The following is a 19,847-nucleotide window of genomic DNA, read 5'->3' on the forward strand; positions in this document are numbered from 1 at the left end:
TACCTTGAACAAGAGAAGATGGTAAATGGATGGAAGATTCAGATCCAGCTTGATCCCTGTCTTCAAGGTGTGAAGATAGTGAATAGATACGAGACTTAGATCCAGTTTTCATCCTGTTTTGAACAAAAGATGGTGAATAAATAGAAGATTTGGGTTCAATTTGTGTCCTTTCTTCAGAATGGAGTGATGGTAAACGAATAGAAGTCTTGGAGATAGGTATTACTCTACCCTGAAAAAGAGAGGATGGTGCATGGAAGGAAGATTTAGATCCGGTTTGATCTCTGTCTTCAAACTGTGAAGATGATGAATAGATACGAGACTTAGATGCAGTCTTAGACTTAGTTTGTGCCTGTTCTTCAGCATGGGGTGATTGTGAATGGGTAGAAGACTTAGATCCAGGTCTTAGCATACCTTGAACAAAAGTTGGTGAATAGACACGAGATTTAGATCCAGATTGTGTCCTTTCCACAGCATTCGATGATTGTGAATGGGTAGAAAAGTTGGATCTGGGTGTTACGTTGCCCTGAACAAGAGATGATGATGACTGGATGGAAGATTCAGATCCGGATTGAGCTCTGTCTTCAAGCTGTGAAGATAGTGAATAGATATTAGACTTAGATCTAGTTTGTGCCCTTTCCTCAGCATGAGGTGATTGTGAATGGATAGAAGATTTAGATTTAGTTCTTCCCCTATCTTGAACAAACATTGGTGAATAAATAGAAGACTTGGATTCAATGTGTGTCCTTTCCTCAGCACGAGGAGATGCTAAATGAATAGAAGGTTTGAATCTAAGTGATCCCCTACCTTGAATGTGAGAAGATGGTGAATGGATGGAAGATGTTAATCTGGTTTGAGCTCTCGCTTCAAGCTGTGAAGATGGTGAATAGATACTAGACTTTGATCCTGCTTGTACCCTTTCCTCAGCATGAGGTGATTGTGAATGAGTAGAAGACTTAGATCCACGTTTTAGCCTATCTTGAACAATAGATGGGGAATAGTTACAAGACTTAGATCCAACGTATGTCCTTTCCTCATCATGAGGTGATTGTGAATAGGTAGAAAACCTAGATCCAGTTTGTGCCCTTTCCTGATTATTGGGTGACAGTGAGTGGATGGAAGACTTAGATCCACTTCTTCGTCTATCTTGAACAAAAGCTGACGAATAGATACCAGACTTAGATCCAGGTTGGACTCTCTCCTCAGCATGTGGTGATTTTGAGTCGACAGAAGACTTAGATTCAGTTCTTAGCCTATCTTGAACAAAAGATGGTGAAGACATAGAAGACTTAAATTCAGATTGTGCCCTTTCATCAGCATGGGATGATGGTAAATGGATAGAAGAGTTGGATTTGGGTATTACTCTACCCTGAAGAAGAAAAGATGGTGAATGGATGGAAGATTCAGATTCGGTTTGAGCTCTGTCTTCAAGCTGTGAAGAAGATGAATAGATACTAGACTTAGATCCAGTTTGTGCCCTTTCCGCAGTATGGTCTGATTGTGAATAGGTAGAAGGCTTAAATCCAGTTCTTAATTTATCTTGAACAAAATCTGGTGAACTGATAAAAGACACAGATCCAACTCTTTCCCATTCCTCAGCATGGGGTGATAGTGAATGGATAGGTGTTGCCCTACCTTGAACAACAGAAGATGTTGAATCAATTGAAGATTTTGATTCAGCTTGAGGTCTGTCTTCAAGGTGTGAAGATGGTGAATAGATACAAGACCAAGAGATAGATCCAGGTTGTCTCGTTTCCTCAGCTTGGGGTGATCTTAAATAGATAGAATAGTTGGATCTAGGTGTTACTCTACCTCGAACATGAGAGGATGGTGAATGGATGTAAGATTTAGATCTAGTTTGAGCTCTGTCGTCAAGATGTGAAGATGGTGGATTAGATTCAGTTCGTCCCTGTTCCTCAGCATGGGGTGATTGTGAATGGATAGGAGACTTAGATCCAGTTCTTAGTCTATCTTGAACAAGTGAAGAAGGTGAATGAAGGAAGGACTTAGTTGACATTTTCACTCTGTCCTCATTGTGAAAAGATGGTGAGTTAATAGACGATTTAGTTCCAGTGTGTGTCCTATCTTCAACAAAGAAAGACGGTGAATGAAGAGAAGGTGTAGAAATATATTGTGCCCTATCTTCACTATGGGGAGATGGTGAATCAATGGATGCCTTAGATCCAGCTTCTGCCATATCTTCAACATGGAATGATATTGATTGGATAGGTAATTGAGATCCAGTTGATGGTCTAGCTTCAACATGTATAGGTGGTGAATAGATATAAGATTTAGGTATAGTTTGTGCTCTATCTTCAACACGAGGGGATAGTGAATGAACAGAAGACTTAAATCTAGTTTGTGCTCTGTCCTCAACAAAGGACGAAGATGGATGGATAGAAGACCTAGGTAGAGTTTGTGGCCTGACATCATCATGAGGATATGGTGAATCACTGAAAGCTCTGGATGATATTTGTTCACTCTCACCACTATGTAGAGTTGGTGAATGACTGGAAGATCCAGATGGATATCCCAATGTATCTTGTCTATTATTAACATATATGGCAAGTGATTGAGAGGGAAATCGAGATGCACTTTGTATATTATCTTTGGAATGGTTGGATGATGAACAGATGGACAAATGAGATACACCTTGTATATTGTTAGCAACGTGGGTAGATGGTGAATGGATAGATGATTCAGACTCATCTTGTATGTGAATATTCAGTGAATGATTGCGAGAAGTAGATATATTTTGTACATTATCATCAATACAATAAGGCAGCGGTTGGATAGATGAACTGCATGTGTTTTGTATGTTAACAGCTGTATGTATAGGTGGTGAGTGAATACAACTAGATACACTTTGTACATTATGAGCATCAAGAGGTGAGAATGACTTTGTACGAGAGTGTGGTACATCTTGTACCTGAGAATGGACTGGAGAATTGCATGCAGTATGTGCAATATTAGTTACATCTGTATTTGGTGTCTGAATGGAAGAACCAAATATATCCTGAGCACTACAAGCATCAGGTGATATTGATTGTGTAGAATATTTTGACTGTCCTGGACATCTATTAATGTTAGGTAATTCACTCTGACAGTAGGGAAATCCAAAAGATGTATTTGATCTTATCCCATATAAATGATGATCTGATTTCCATGGGCTACTAGCTCTTGATCTATATTCTTTCTGTCTAGGTGTGTTGTGAGTAACTGGTGACTTAGCCTGTTCTCTGTACTCCTCGGTATAGTTAGGTGATGTTTGGATTGAATTATCAGATACACTTTGTCTATCATCAACAGCATGTGTGAATGATGAAGATGTAGATCCAACTTGTGAATTATCGTTTGTCACTGACTCACTGTAACAGTACGGAAATCCAAAGTGTGAAGATGGTCTTGATTGAAGTGATTCTTGCAGTTTAATTGTTCTTGACTTCCTAGTTTTTGTAGTTCTATCTCGTCCATAATTAATGGTCAGTGATCTGGTATGAGAGTTGGCTCTTGAGAAATTGGGATGCAATATTTGTGTAACAGGTAGTATTGTTGACTTTTGACAATCACCATAACTGCTCGTAAATGAACTGGGATCTTGTGTTCTATGTGTCTCAGCACATGTTGATGATTGAATTGAACCACCTTGTTCATTATCAACTGGAGCAGCCTGTGACTGGATAGAATCACATGATTTTCGTTGTGCATTATTGTGAGCAAGGGGACATAATGACTGCACAGAAGAACAGCATATACTTTCTAAATTACTGGGAGCAAGGGGAGCTACTGACTGCCTGGAAGAACTAAATACACCTGGTTCATTCATTTTGTATGATGCACTATAACAATAAGGATATCTGAAGGGTGACCCTGACCTTGATTCAGGTGAAGAGTTGAGTAATTTTTGTGGGCTCAAGGATCTTGATCTTTTAGTTTTTGCATGTTTATCTGTTCCATAATTAATTGACAACAGTTCAGTATAGGAATGGGATTTTCTCGCAGTTGGAAAGGCTATCTTAATTGTACGTATTTGTTTTGTCTTTTCACAGTCACCACAGCTGCTTGTTCGTAATTTATCATCTTGTGTTCTGTTTTTCTCAGCACAGGTAGAGGACGACCGATTGGAAGAACTACAAAGATCTCGTACTATATTAGCAGCATAGGAGGATAATGGTTTCATGGAATGACCAGATGTATGTAGTAGAGTATCATGGGGGAGAGTTGGTGGTGATTGTAAAGAGGTATTAGATACAGGTAGTTTAAAATTAACATGGGGACACTGTGATTGAATGGACACACTAGATATGCTTTCTACATTGTTGCAAACATGAGCTGTACAAGTTGGTACATTTTCATCAATAGAGGTGAATGTTAATTGTTTGGAACAACTGGGTAGACTTTGTGAAATATCAGCAAAGGTGGTCGGTGACTGGATAAAACAGGGAGAACAGCGTTTTCTGGGATTCACTGTTGGAGAGATTACTTTTCTTACATGTCTTCCTTTTCTTGGCATATGGTAGCCAGCACATTGTGGATACAAGTTTTCATTTTCTTCCATGTGTTCCTTCACATTATCTGCTGTTGAAAGCACATTATAATCGTTATAACCTAAGGTAGAAACATCTCTGTGAGAACACGATGAATATTGTGGTAAATGTTGTCCAGCTGCTGACTGTTTCAGATTATAGGAACCATTCCAAAATTCAAAATATTGTTTTGGGGGTGGAGGTGCAATAGGAAGGTCTCCAAAATTGTCTTTGGTGGTTTTATCAGTAAAAGTTGTACAGGTGGGATAATCATGCTGAGGTTTGACTTCCTTAGCCCCTTTATTCTGTGGGTATTTCCAAGTATTCATTTCAGTAGGACTTCTGTCATTCTTTTTCATTTTAAGATTAGCCCTAACAAATGCATCTTCCTCATTGTACTCCATTGGACTGCGTTCAAAAACAGTAACAAATGGGGCTCTGTAATTGTAGAAAAGAGGCAATTTTAAGTTAACATTTATGTTACATTGTTTCAAGAAAGAAATGAGACCTTACAGAACATTGCTAATTAGATTATGTTCAATAGAGGATTAAAAAAAGCACAAAAATAGAATAGTTTGCTTATCTTGGTGCAGTTAGGTTCTGGGGATACTGACAGATTTACTTATCTGTTAGCAACTTTTTCTAGTTTAACATGTATCATGCATCAGGATTGACCTGTTTACCAAATGTCCAAATCAGTCTTTAAACTTTAAACTGGCTGATACAAAGTCCAGGTTTTTTTTAAGAATTTGCAGTCACCTCTCTAAAAAAAGGTCAAATTATGGAGAAAACAGGAAAGTGATCATATTAAATCATGGTGATTTTATTTTTTAGAGAAAAAATGGTTTAAGGGCGATAGATTAGATTAAATGTCGTTTAAAAGAGAAACATGGGGGAAGAGGGAAGACAAGCCGACGAAAAGTATTTAAAATAACATTTCTGTTAATGGTTAATATAAAGCAATAAATATATAAATGACATTTCAGTAGTTATATTGTTGTAATCCTTTTTGTTGTAGTATCGCAGTGTGAGCCACAGATTCTATTTTTTTTACACGTAGTTTGTACAGCATGGAAACAGGTTATTCAGCCCAACTAATCCATGCTGGTGTTGATAGTCCACACAAACCTCCAACCACTCCTTATTCCCTCTCATACCCTTCTCCCTCATGTGTCTATCTAACTTCTTCTTAAGTGTATCTATACTATCTGATTCAACCATCACTTCAGGCAGAGTTCCAGCTGGCTTACATAGACTTATTCCGCAATGTGTAACTTGTGCATAATTGGCTGCTGCGTTTTGCTCACAAAATATACAAGAGAGAAAGCAGAGAATCTGTCACCTGGGAACGTTTTCAAAGCACATGTCCTGCTATCAATAATATCACACTCAGGTGCTCAGCCAACCGAATAAAGCACTTTGAGCATTTCTCCCAACAGTTACGCAAATCGTATTGTATCATATATTCCTTTCTTAACTTAATCTTAATTTAAATAGTGATTACTTAATTTAAAATTTACTACTATTAACTATTTACCAATATGATATCTGATTGCACATAACTGATATTCGCAAACTTGATGTTCATGAAATCTAGTTTGCATATATCATATAGTTTGCATATATCGCCATAATGTTATCAACCTACAACAGTTATTCTAGTGACATTCCAAAGATCTCCAATTTGAGCGTTGTATATTTTCCTTGTTCAAATATGGATTTAACACAAAGTAAACTATAGCCGCCTTCTAGAGAACTAAAACAACAAAAGGCATGGCATTCCTCTTCAACTTCTTAATAATTTTTTTCTATCAGCCCCTGGCATTCCTGAATGTCAAATGCTAGTTGTGAGCAATTTAATTTATTAATGGAAATATTAACTAATGATGACTCAATTATACAATATTTCATGCTTCTGCAGTAGCTAACAGGTCAGCTGAGTCCTTAAAATTCAAACATTTGAGAATAAAGTTTAAAAAGAACTTAAAGGGAGAATAGAACAGCAAATTTCCAAAACCTAATTTTTGGACAAACCATGCTCTGAAGCAAGAAACTGCAACGTAAAAATCCACCAAAGTCTAGATTTAGTCGATTAATGTAACATTTCTGAGCATCAAGAAATGGTCAAATTCCTAGAATACAATATTTTGAAGCTGGTTTTCTGTAAGTTCTTTTAAGTACTTATAGAAAATGGGCTTCAACATTCAAATTGCATTCAAGAATTTGCTAAATTCTGCAGACTCTGAAAGAATACAAATAAAGACCCAGGTAAAATTCCTATACCTGCATGACTTAAACACGTCAAAGAGAAGAGTGAACATCCTTGTACTGCAGGGTGACAACATATTCATGCATATTAAGAAAATATTAATTTGTACAAATTTTTTATTAATAAAATCAAATTTACCCCGGTACAACAGTTATCTCTGCTCACTTAAAATACAAACCCGGATGCTCAAGCACAGATGGCAGAAATCCGGCCTCACGTCCTCCTCCCCCACCAATGTACCCTTACACCTCACCCAGACCATTCACACCGCCTTCTCCCTCCACCACGGCTCCTGCCACGCCCCACTCCTTACATGACTTTGCCCCCATTTCTACCTCCTTCCTCTCAATCACAATCACCCACATGAAGTTCACCACTTGTTGACCCACCCAGCTGCTGGTCATGCAACTCCCCGTCCTCTCCTCCCTGCTGGCTGACACAATCAACCAGTTTCTCTCCTCAGGCTCTGTTCCACTCCCCCTGAAAACCGCTGTTGTCACACCCCTCCTCAAAAAACCCACCCTTGATCCCTCTAATCTCTCACACTACCATCCCATTTCCAACCTACCCTTCCTTGCTGAGGTCCAGGAACACATTGTTGCAGGTCAACTTCGGTCACACCTCTCCCTCCACTCCCTCCTCGAGCCCCTGCAGTCTGTTTTTTTGCAATACCCACAGCACAGAGACAGTGCTTGCAAAGCCATGAATGATGCCCGCTCTATCTGTGACCAGGGCTTCTTCTGCCCCCTTGTTCTCCTGGATCTCTCTGCCACATTCGACACAGTCGACCACGCCATCCTCCTCCACGACCTCTCCTCCCTCATCCACCTTAGTGGGACCGCACTCGCATGGTTTGAGTCCGACTTAACCAACCGCCTCCACTTCATCTCAGCAAATGGTTTCTCCTCCCAACTTCGTCTGGTCACTCACGGGACCCCAGGGCTCCCTCCTTGGCCCTCTTCTTTTCCTCATCTATATATTTCCTCTGGCCGATGTCATCCACAGACATGGGGTAAACTTCCATGTGTATGCAGATGAGACACAAATCTACTTGGCCTCCTCCAGCATCGACTCCAGGTCGCTGATGATTTATCAGCTTGTGTGGCAGACATCAGGGCCCGGATGAGTGTAAACTTCCTGCAGCTGAATGTCGACAAGACAGAAGCTATACTTCTTGGCTCCTGTCAACGTCTTCATTCCTGGGGATCTAAGCTTCTCAACCCCCTGCCCCTCAGACTCACTGAACCAGTGCACAGTCTAGGTGTCCAATTCGACCCCCAGCTGTCCTTCTTCCCCCATATCCAGTCCCTGACCAGGACCACCTTCTTCCACCTCTGCCACATTGCCTCCCTCCGACTGTATCACAAATGCAACTGAAAACCTTGTGCATGAGTTGTTACCTCCCGCTTGAATTACTCAAACGCACTTCTCGCCGGTCTCCCCAGCCCCATTATTTGAAAAAATCCAGCTCATTCAGAACTCTGCCGCCCGCATGCTTACCTGGACCAAACTCTGTACCCACATCTAATAATAATAATAATCCTTGCATTTGATATAGTGCTTTTCACGCCTTCTCGACGTCTCAAAGTGTTTCACAGAATAGACTGTAAAGTGAATTGACTGTATCACTAGATCTGGACAGGCTTCATTGGCTCCCCATTACTGAACGGATCGACTTCAAGATCCTCACTCTTGTATTGAAATCCCTTCACCCTCTGGCACCTTCCTACCTCTCTGACCTCCTCACTCCCCAGTCCATCAACCGGCACCTACACTCGACTGGCAAGGCCTCCTGTAGTCACTCACACCCTCCGCTCCACCATTGGAGGTCGCACTTTCAACCACTACGCCCTGAAACTCTGGAACACTCTCCCTCAATCCCTCCGTCTTGCCTCCTCTCTCCCCTTTTTTTCAAGTCCCCCCTGAAAACCTTTTTCTTTGACCGTGCTTACGGTCACCTCCCCCACCCACCCCTCCCAGCTCAGAGTCAGGCTCTGCCACTGTTAAGTGCACTGAGACGCTACCCTGTGTGGAAGATGCTATATAAGTGCAAGTTGTTGTTGTATGCTCTACAGGGAAGACATATATTTGCAAACATGTAGATAATAGATAATAACATGAGAAAATAGGATTATGCAAATCATGATGAATATCAATGAATGAACTTGTTACATAAAGTACTGTATTTTGTGTAAATCACCACAACTACTGCAATTATAGGTTAACTTTGGTCAAAACTAGAGATTGCTCAGAAAATGAATAGTGACTCTCCACATCTCACATAACATTTTATAACATAAAAATTAGCATTGGTTAGCTGAGGTCTGTGTATGGATTTTTTGTAGAAATTAACAGCATAGAAGAAGGTTATTTGGTCCGTCATGTCATGTGTGCAAAACCCTCCTCAGCACTTGTTGAAAAGCTGCTGGGAGCAGGCAATGCAAATCCATCTCCTTGATCCAAATCATTCCACTTCTGGAAATGAATTTTCATGGGCTCAACAGTACAAATCGGGGACAAGATAAGTTTCAAATAATCTCACTGAGTGCCACTGAAATTAATGGAATCTCTTCTCCCTATGTGACCTCAATGAACCAGATTTTCTGTCCATTTCTGTAAGTAGTAACCACATAATGTTTTCTGCACACGGCAGTCAACTAACTTAAGCAATAAAATATTGAAAATGTATATTTGGACCTAGTCTACATTGAATTTGAATAAATAGACCAAAACTACACTGAAAACAATGTAAAATTTACAGATATGACTATGAAGCAATATGTAATAGTGTTTCATTCTGCATGCTGTGAACTAATTTTTTGTTTAATTAATATGTTATCAAGACATGAAACAAATAAACAGACTCATGTATTGCTCAGCCTCAGTGAGCAATTAAGCTGGAAGGATAAGTATGCCTGGGAGAGTCACTGCAGGAAGATAGATGGAGAGGAAAGATCAACAAAAATCCTTTACGAGAGGTTCTGACAATGCTCTGTGATAGAGGATGGCAGTAGAAATAATTTAAATTACAAGAGACTGCACATCTCTGCAGAAAATATTAGGCGTAAATAAGTACAATTTTCTTCATCCACACAAAATGTTCTGTCCTGAGATATACATAATTTAGCAGGAACCAGTTATTTATCAAACATCAACCATGTGGGATAGGACTGGGCTATTAATGAGAACAAAAAGAACCGAATGCAACAGGTGCTTTTATAGTATACTTGAAGTTACGTTTATGTATAGACTGGACTAACGCATTTGAAAGGCATTTGAATTTAAAATGGCCTCATTCGTCCTTAATAGAAGACTACCCCTGCATCTGTGTTCAATTTCTATTCTAAGATTAGGTGAAGCATACATTTGAAACTTCATGAAACTATCTGTCATTTTTTCTACCGGGTAATGTAGAGTAAGACAGCCTTCCAGCTTCTCAATCAGAGGTCCCCAACATGATGCTCATTCTGCCACCATTTATACAACATTTTGTGGCAAATGATTTATTCTAATGCAATCGTTCGACATATTTTCTAGCTTTACAAAAATGATAATGATGAGTCAGTGTCGGAAATCTTTTCATTCCCAAGTATCAGCATGTGGATGTAAATACACATAAAATATGAAATCGATAGAACCCAACAGGCCGTGTAGTGGGAAACACAATCAACATAATTATATATTATTGTAGCTTACAATGCATAATTAAATATAAAGACACTTATTTTGTCAGCTATTTATGATCATAAAGAATGAGACATATCAGAATGTATGCATGCATAGTAACAATAATCAGCATTAGTATTGTCAAGACGCGGCATTATCCTTTTCAATGCAGTGCCAAAGAAAAAGTTATGTTGGAGTAATGAACTTCAGCTAAACATGGATGGAGTAGATGTGTTCCAATATGACAGAGGTCGATGGGACTTTGGCATTCCAAGCAAAGTGGCTGACAACAAACTTGTATTCAGTGAATGTATCTCGGATGTAGCTTTTCCAATCATTTTTTCCTCACACAATAATGGACAAATGGTCTGGATATAATGCTATATTTTCTGCACAAAGAGATTTTTGTTCTATCTATCTACTTCTGATCCACTTTCCACTTATAATCTGACTTTTATATCACCATTGCTTTCCCCAATGTATGTTTCCAACCCTTGTATTCCGATGCCCTAATATTTTTAAAGATGTATAACTTGCTAAATTCTACCTATGTTAAACATTTGTTATACCGATTGGATGTTTCAGGTTTTCCTTGCAGCATTGTTCTTCTAGACAGTTTACCTTGGTATTTAGCTACTTATAAATGCCTTCCCATCCATTTCACAAAAGCAACCTTGAGTTTTCCTTTCTAACTTTTTCATTGGCAGTATCACCTAGGCAACCTTAACAAAGCTCACATTTTAAGAGACCATGAGAAATGTTGTATTTCAATGATCAATTATCTCTTTAATGAGCAAACCACCTCAGCACTTCGAAAAACATTGAAAACAGCAGACCCACGTGTTAACTCTTTTGCTATTACCCCTTATTATAATGCAAACTAGTTTAACCCTAGCAATGTCTTTGATCAGTAAAATGGAGACAGCAAAACAGACTTGCATGAGATCCTGGGGGATGGTTAAGAATTATGGAATGATTAATTTATCAATAGTAAGTACATTTTGCTCTATACAGTTCTTATTATTACAGATAGTACTTTTTAGGATGTGGGAGGAGGGAATGTTTTGCAATGTAATGAAATGTAAAAGTATTTCCAGCAATTATTAATGAAGATCAAGTAGGTTCCAGGAAATGTAAAATAGCCTCAGTTAGTATGAGGCAACCTTTCATTTGAACAGTTACTGGGGATTCTTGAAATGTTTCTCTCATTAGGTAAAGACATTAACTGCTGGATTTTTTTTTGCAAAGAGAGATGTGCTCTTAAGTCCCCATAATGTTAAATAACCAAGTGACCTTCCCTTTATGATTTGAAAGCAGGAGATTGACATGGCTATCCATTTGTCACAACTGTTGCTCATTTAACCCTATCATTGCCATCAGGGCGCTTCAGCATCCAAACTTAATAAGATCACAAGATTTAGATGAAGAAGGCTATTGTTGCATTAAGTTTGGTGTATTGTTCCATCAGTTTATTTTATCTTGAAAGTACGTGTATGTTGGAAAATGCAGTAAACCAGGAATTCTGTATATTATATGCAACAACCATGGAGACTTGTTCAAACTTGTTAAGTTGATTACAAGTTTTTCCATTGAAATCCTGAGCTTTAAAATGGATGAAAGTTAATTCTCTGGTAGATAAGAAAGTAATTCAAATGAAGTCTGATGGAACTATTATCTTGAGCAATGCCTTTAGAAGATGTACCCTAGCCATGGAAGCATTTTCTAATTTGTATATTGGAGTACAACATCAAAGAAAACATGATAGAAGTGAATTGGAAAGAATCAGCTGAATTGATAGTGTAATATTTTCCTTAAGGAAACTGAAAGAAATGTTGAAGGAAAGGGGAAGGTCATATTGAAAGAAGAAGGCCGTGTGACCGATTGGATTTTATCGTTCCAGAATACTAACATTAAGATCTTCCCAATACAGCATAATCATAGAGTTTTTTGAGGATATTTCAAGTAAACTAGATAAGGGTGAATCAGTGGATGTAGTCTATTTGGACTTCCAGAAGGCATTCGATAAGATGCCGCATAAAAGGTTAGTCCAAAAGACAAGGACTCATGGAATTGGGGGGAGCATATTAACGTGGATTGGGGAATGGCTAACGGGTAGGAAACAAAGAGTAGGGATAAACGGGTCCTTTTCAGATTGGCAGAATGACTAGTGGAGTGCCACAAGGATCAGTCCTTGGGCCTCAGCTATTTATCATCTACATCAACAATCTAGATGAGGACATCAAAGTTAATATATCTAAATTCGCAGATGACACAAAACCAGGAGGACGTGTCAACACAGAGGATGACATTTAAAAAACGCAGTGAGACATAGATAGGTTAGGTGATTGGGCAGATAGGTGGCAGATGAAGTATAATATAGGGAAGTGCAAAGTCATCCACCTAGGTAGCAAAAACAGTAGAACGGGTTATTTTTTAGAAGGGGAGAGTTGGAATGTGTTAGCGTCCAGAGGGACTTGGGTGTCCTTGTACACCAATCACAGAAAGTTAGTCTGCAGGTGCAGCAAACAATTAGGAAGGCGAACGGTAGGTTAGCATTCATTATGAAAGGATTAGAGTATAAGAGTAGGGAGGTGTTGCTGCAACTGTATAGGGCCCTGGTGAGACCACACCTGGAATACTGTGTGCAGTTTTGATCTCCTTATTTAAGAAAGGATGTACTTGCCTTGGAGGGGGTGCAGCGGAGATTTACAAGGTTAGTACCAGGGATGAAGGGGATGAGTTATGAGGATAGGCTGACCAATTTGGACCTATATTCTCTAGAATATAGAAGAATTAGAGGGGAGAAACCTATAAGATTATCAAAGGGCATGATAGGGTAGATAGTGGGAGATTGTTTCCCCTGGTTGGAGAAACTAAAACCGGGGGTCACAACCTTCAAATCAGAGGCCAGCCCCTTTCGCACTGAGTTGAGGAAGAACTTCTTCAATCAAAAGGGTGGTGAATGTATGGAACTCTCTACCCCAAAGGGCTGTTGATGCTCAGTTCTTGAACATATTCAAGACCGAGATAGATAGATTTCTTATTGCAAAAGGGATTAAGGGATATGGGGATAAGGCAGAATCAGGTTATTAGCTGGAGTTAGATTAGAAGATCAGCCATGTTTGAATGGCGGGACAGGCTCGAAGGGTTGAATGGCTTGCTCCTGCTCCCTCATGTTATGTTATAATAACTAATCCTTGCATTTGATATAGCACCTTATCACATCATCAAGATGTCTTGAAGAGCTTCACAGAATATATTGTAAAGAGGTTTGACTATTTTAGTGGGTGAAACGCAGCAGCCAGTTTGTGCACAGCAATGTCCCACAAATTGTTTGCAAATAAATCTATGTCCTGACCTGAAACTCCCTGTTTGTCGGCCTCCGCAACTCCTCCCTCCATAGGCTGCAGATCATCCAGAACTCTGCAGCCCGTGTCCTCTCCTGCACCAGGCTCCACGATCCTATCATCCCATTCTCGCCCGACTCCATTGGCTTTACATCACACAGAGGATACAGTTCAAGATCCTGGTCCTCATCTTCAAAGCCCTCCATGGCCTTGCTACCCCCTACCTCTGCAACCTTCTAAATCCCTACCAACCTGCCCACTCCCTTCGTTCAGCGGACTCCTGCTTCATGTCCCTCGCCTCACCCTCCCACTATTGGCGGGCAGGCCTTCTGCCACTCTGCCCTATACTCTGGGACTCTATTCCGCAGTCCCTCTGACTCACCTCCTTTGCCTACTTCAAGACCCATCTCAAGACCCTTCTCTTCGACCGTGCCTTTGGTCACCCTCCTTCCCTCCCTGCCCTCCAGCCTCCCTGACTCCGTACCCCAGCTTGGGTCCAAAACACTAAATGTCTGTCTAGCACCTTGGGACATCATCCCGACATGAAAGGTGCTATACAAATGTAATTTTTTTGTTATTGAAACACACTTGCAGTTAAATTTTTCCAGCTATTGATTGCTCTGTTTAATGAAATACTTCCTGATGTCAAAACTGAAATTTCCCTTTACAATCCTGAACTTCATTTCCCTCAACTCCTATCTTTTTTTAGTAGCATTTGTGTTTTTAAAAAAAATCTGTGAAAGGAAACATTCTAACTAAGGTACTAGAGGCACAGTTAAGGGATCTGAACTATAAAATATGATAGCATGACATGCAAATTAATGCAACTATTGTAATGTTATGTCACTAAAAGTACCATCCTTCAACTCACAAAAATGAGAAAGCTGCATACTGCATAGACATGATATGTTACCAGTGTGCAACTGGGAGAAAGATTCATGGCATGTAGCATATATTATATGTAGATACTAGCACAAAGCTAGTATAAAATGATGAGAATATTGAATGTTAGAGAAGGCACTCACAATGTTTGAAAGATACAAACTCAGGGATGGACAAAGCAAGGCAAGATATGGTCTCACATAGATAATAAGGAAAATCTAACAAATACATTGGAGTGTGAATATAAGAAATGCTAGACTATCCACAGGTTTAGTATTTTTAATAATTTTCTTATCTCAAAGCTAGATCCATGGCTGAACAGAAAGGAACAGCGAAGTATATGTCATATCATGTAAAAACAATGTTTCTCTCATGCCTTTTAATATCAGAGGGGTATAGATGTAGCGTAAATATAATCTAGATATGACCGCCCTGATCTATCCCTCAGACTACCTGACCATGTGCAAAGCTGGGCGCCTGGTTTGATCCTTAGTGTCCTTCCAACCCCACGTATGTTCCCTGACCGGGGTCTCTTTCCTCCACCTCCGCCATATTGTCTGCCTCCAACCATACCTTCACACCCAACATTGCTGAAACCGTCATCCAAGCTTTCGTCACCTCCTGCTTTGATTTCTCCAATGCAGTCCTAACCAGGCTCATCAGCTCTACTATTTACAAAATCCAACTGATGACATCTTGTTGAGTGCCGATTATATTATTGTTCTGCTATGTATTTTGCAATGAATGAAAAATTATTCAACACTTGTACTGCTGTACCTTTAAGTAAAGTTTTGCTAATGATTGTACTGATGCAATTTATTTACTAGCTAGAAATGAATAGTCTGTCTTTTTCTTTATCTGATGTCCTTGCTCTGTCTGGTTTAGTTAAGGGGGAAAAGGAATGTTTGGACGAGGGGAACTTTTACTGATAGATGTTTACACAAAAAATAAACAAGTTACAGTATATAACATTATTTTACATAAAGAGAAATTGAATCTTTTGAACTTACTGTTTTTTGTTCTTATTAGCCCAAGATGGAAAAGTGAATATCACTGTAGCAACTGCCAATATGAGAACAATGGGCACAACCTGAGTCATGAAATGGCGAGGTAGCGTGCTTTTGCCCAATGTTTCTTCTCCATTGTCTGTGATTCAAGAAGACTCTCTAGAATGAGATTAAGATTTATAACTAAACACAACTTTCTGTTATTACCACCATTTATGCTTGCATTTTGAACCAGTAAAAATTTTGCTAATGATTGTACTGATGTAATGAATAATCATTGAATTCCTTCCCTCCTGCTCTCCACCCACCCTGATCCCAACCCCCAGCTCGGGTCTGAAACACTGACTATCCAGCACCTTAGGAGGTCCTCCTGACATGAAAGGCGCTATACAAATATAATTTTGTTGTTAAATGTTTTAACAAACAGATCCCCAAATACTTAGTAATTAATTGACTTTGATTTGTTTACCTTTTACTTGTTTAAATACTTTCTTTCTTGACTTCCATTGACTGAATTTGGATTGACCCGTTATTGCACTGGTTTATTTTGTGGGATCTGTAACACACACCATATAGAAAGTATAGTTAGCACGCTCGTCTTACAAGTGAGAGGATCTGGATTCGATTCCTGGCAGGGCAAAACCTTATGCAAGTTTTGTTACTCCACACGCCTCTGTTTACCTAGCATTAGGTGGTAACTCAGTTGTTAGTCGATTGCCGATCGTTTTCCAGGGCTAATAATTGCTCCAACAAATAATTAAAATATAAATGTGGTCACTCAATCCAAGACTATTTGTGGGACACTGCTGTGTGCAATTGGCTGATGCGTTTTGCTCCCAAAGTACTCAGTCAATTCACTTTACAATATATTCTGTGAAGTGTTTGAGATGTCTCAACGACATGATAAAGTGCTCTATCAAATGCAAGTGTTATTATTATCTCAAACAACAGTGAAGAGAAATCGTTACATAAATGTAAAGCTTTATTGAATTCATGTCTTGGGCCTATGATAGACTTTCAAATTATTCTGAAAACTCTGAAATTAATTATTTTGGAGAACTCGATTCTTTTTCGTCTTGAGTCTGATGTTTAAGAGCTTATTAAATGAATCAAGATTTGCTGACATACATTATCATTTGCAGTTGATCATAATGAAAAAAATAAGACAAAATTAAAGTATAAAGTAAGGCCATTAAGATTATCAAACCTCAAATAACCCAATTATAGGTTCTATGTCCAGTTACTCAATCTCCTGTGGAAAAGATCTGCAGTACTGCATAAAATAGGATAGCGTTAAATGAAACTTAATATGAATACCAGTATGTCCTGTGAATCATTTTCAGACGTCTCGAAGATGTGATAAAGCACAATATCAAATGCAAGGATTATTATTACCTGGACTTCAGGTTATCAAGATAAGGAGTTTGACTGCATACAACATGAAACCTGAATAGAAATGTGTTACAAGATATATCATTCTCAGAGGCTGAACAACAAATGGAATCTGAATTCATCAAAAACCTGATCGTACGTTTCAGCCACTAACACTGCAACCTCATAACACCCTATCATATACCATATCAAATTATTTAGTTTTATCTGGAAGCCATGTAACTGTCACATTAGCATGGTAGGGTGTACACTGGTTACTCACCTTGAGCAATTCATTTTCACTGCATGTTATAATAATAATATTATTATATTGCATGAGAAAGTAGTCTTGAAAAGTTATGAAAAATAGTCATGTGATATGAAGACAGGATTTTTCCAACCAGCAATAATACACTGATTCACTGATTTAACAGGGAAGTATCCTGGGAGATGGATGCCAAATCTGGTTATATAATCTTAGAATACTAAACAACACAGTCATATTCCCAGTGTACTGTATAATTGGAATATCAGAATTATCATACAACAACAAAATTACATTTGAATAGCGCCTTTCAAGTCAGGAGGACGTCATTTGTTTAAATGGAGAATGTAAAATAAATGTCTGAAGAAAGCTACAATTATGATTATTTCTGAAGCACCATTCTAAGCGACAAATTCGGCACATCATTTGGGTAGAAATTTTAATGCATTTCAACTAGATATTACTCAATGTTTCCTTGAATACTTGATAACATGGAAGTAAGATGTAAGCAAGTGGTAGGATCGGATGATAATTTGTGGTTGTGCAAAGAGTTTGTAGAAAAAGAGTTTCTTTTGAAACACAAAAATAATTAGCAATTGTCCAGAAGTACATGTGGATTTCCATACATAAAAGCAGAGACCATATACAATACCAGTGCTGACTTGTTGCACCCACATTTGTGTACCTCTGAGAGGAGGCTGCAGCAGTGTCAAACTCAGAGTTTGATGTCCTTGAGGCATGTACCTAACTAATTAGCTGACAATCTGATATTGTTATGAGCAGATCGCTTTCGAAGCGCTGTATTTCATTGAATACAGTTGCCCTATCATGCTCCGGCCTACGCATATCGATCCAATATAGCAAAGAAAAATTGCATAAAAGCTTTGTACAATGACTTTCATAACAACAGAAGCTGCAAGATATAGTAATACTGGAGAGAACTTAGATAGCAATTATATTGAAGATTTGATAGATTTATCCAAGTAATTGTGAGATGAGTCAGACAAGCCAGATTCGTTAAAATTTGTCCTATCCTCCATTATCGATTGGAAGCGAAAACAGCTAGCGCCTTTGGCATTACTGTATCAAATTTTAGAAAATAAACTGAATAATGTATAAAAGTTTAACAATGAAAAATGCTTTCAAGCTATGCAAGCAGGACCTCATGTATATCACCATGTGTGACCTCTGTCATATGACCTACACATAATTAAATCATAGAACTGGATAACACATACAATACCAACACAATGCAAGGGATATAATGTTACAGGATACATGAATGTTTTTGTAATCCTACCAGGATGTCCAACTGCCCCAAGGGTTCAGCAAACAATGCAGTGGCTCATACAGTCATTCCTATTTGTGGTGTCAGTACCTCTAAGAACTTTCAGCAGAGAAGAGATGTGCAGGTCAGCCCTGCCATGTGAATGCAAGTGTACAGTACCCACAAGTGCCTCTGCTCTTCCAGTTAGAAGAATGAGCTATGTGCAACAATAGACAAGCTAGGGTTGGCTGTTCATTGAGACAAGGCATCTCAGAGGGGACCTTATAGAGATGTATAGAATTTTAAATGGGATTGAAAAACTAAACCCAGAAGAATACTTTAGGATGCACCAGGACAGTAGGACAAGAGGGCACAGGTTTAGAGTTGCAAAGAGCAATTTCACAACAGACACCTGGAAGTTTTTCTTTACATGGAGGGCAATTTAACGACTGGAACAAGCTGCCAGGAAGGATGTTGAAGGCCTAGACACTGGACCCATTTATTAAAAAAAACACAGCAGCTTGATGTTCTGGGTGGGTGTTCTGAAAGGATGAGATTAGATGGGTTGATGCTCCTTTTTCATCTGGACTATTCTAGCGATCTTGTGAGATATGCCTGACATTAACACGGCAAATTTTGGAGTTTGGGGAAGAGTTAAAAAGAGGAACATGTGAGAATTTTCTTGTTATTTAAATACACTGAAACTATATTAAAACACGTTAAAGATTAAAGACCCACGTGTTGTTTGTTTATATAAAAAAAAGGGTGTAGAACCCACTGTACTGCCCTATAATACCTAATGTCCACTTACCTCTAACCAGGTTCCTTGTGTGTTACTATTATATGCCTTAGAAAGACAGCCCCGACCTATTCAGAACTGCCCCGACGTGACTTCATGAGGCATTACCCCAGTGACGTCACAACTGTGGAATTCTATCCACAATCCCCATTCATGACGTCGCAGAGGATTTGTACGATGCCCTCAAACCGGCAGCGCGCAACCATAGGCTCGGACGTCAGGAAGCGGCAATCCACGTACAGATGGGATGGCTTCATTACTTAGAGCCAATGGGGCAGTTTGGTACACCAAGCCTCTGCTTTAAGGTATCGATCGAGTAGAAATTACATGGAGGATCGGGAAATGTTAAATGAATCCTCCATCTTTACAAATAAAGACCGTGGGCAAATTCTTCATCCAGTCATTTTAGCTCAGAAATTGGCAATATATTCAGAGGTTAGTTTGTTATTAT

Source organism: Callorhinchus milii, unplaced genomic scaffold (assembly GCF_018977255.1).
Source record: "Callorhinchus milii isolate IMCB2004 unplaced genomic scaffold, IMCB_Cmil_1.0 Scaffold4, whole genome shotgun sequence".
Lineage (NCBI taxonomy): Eukaryota > Metazoa > Chordata > Chondrichthyes > Chimaeriformes > Callorhinchidae > Callorhinchus > Callorhinchus milii.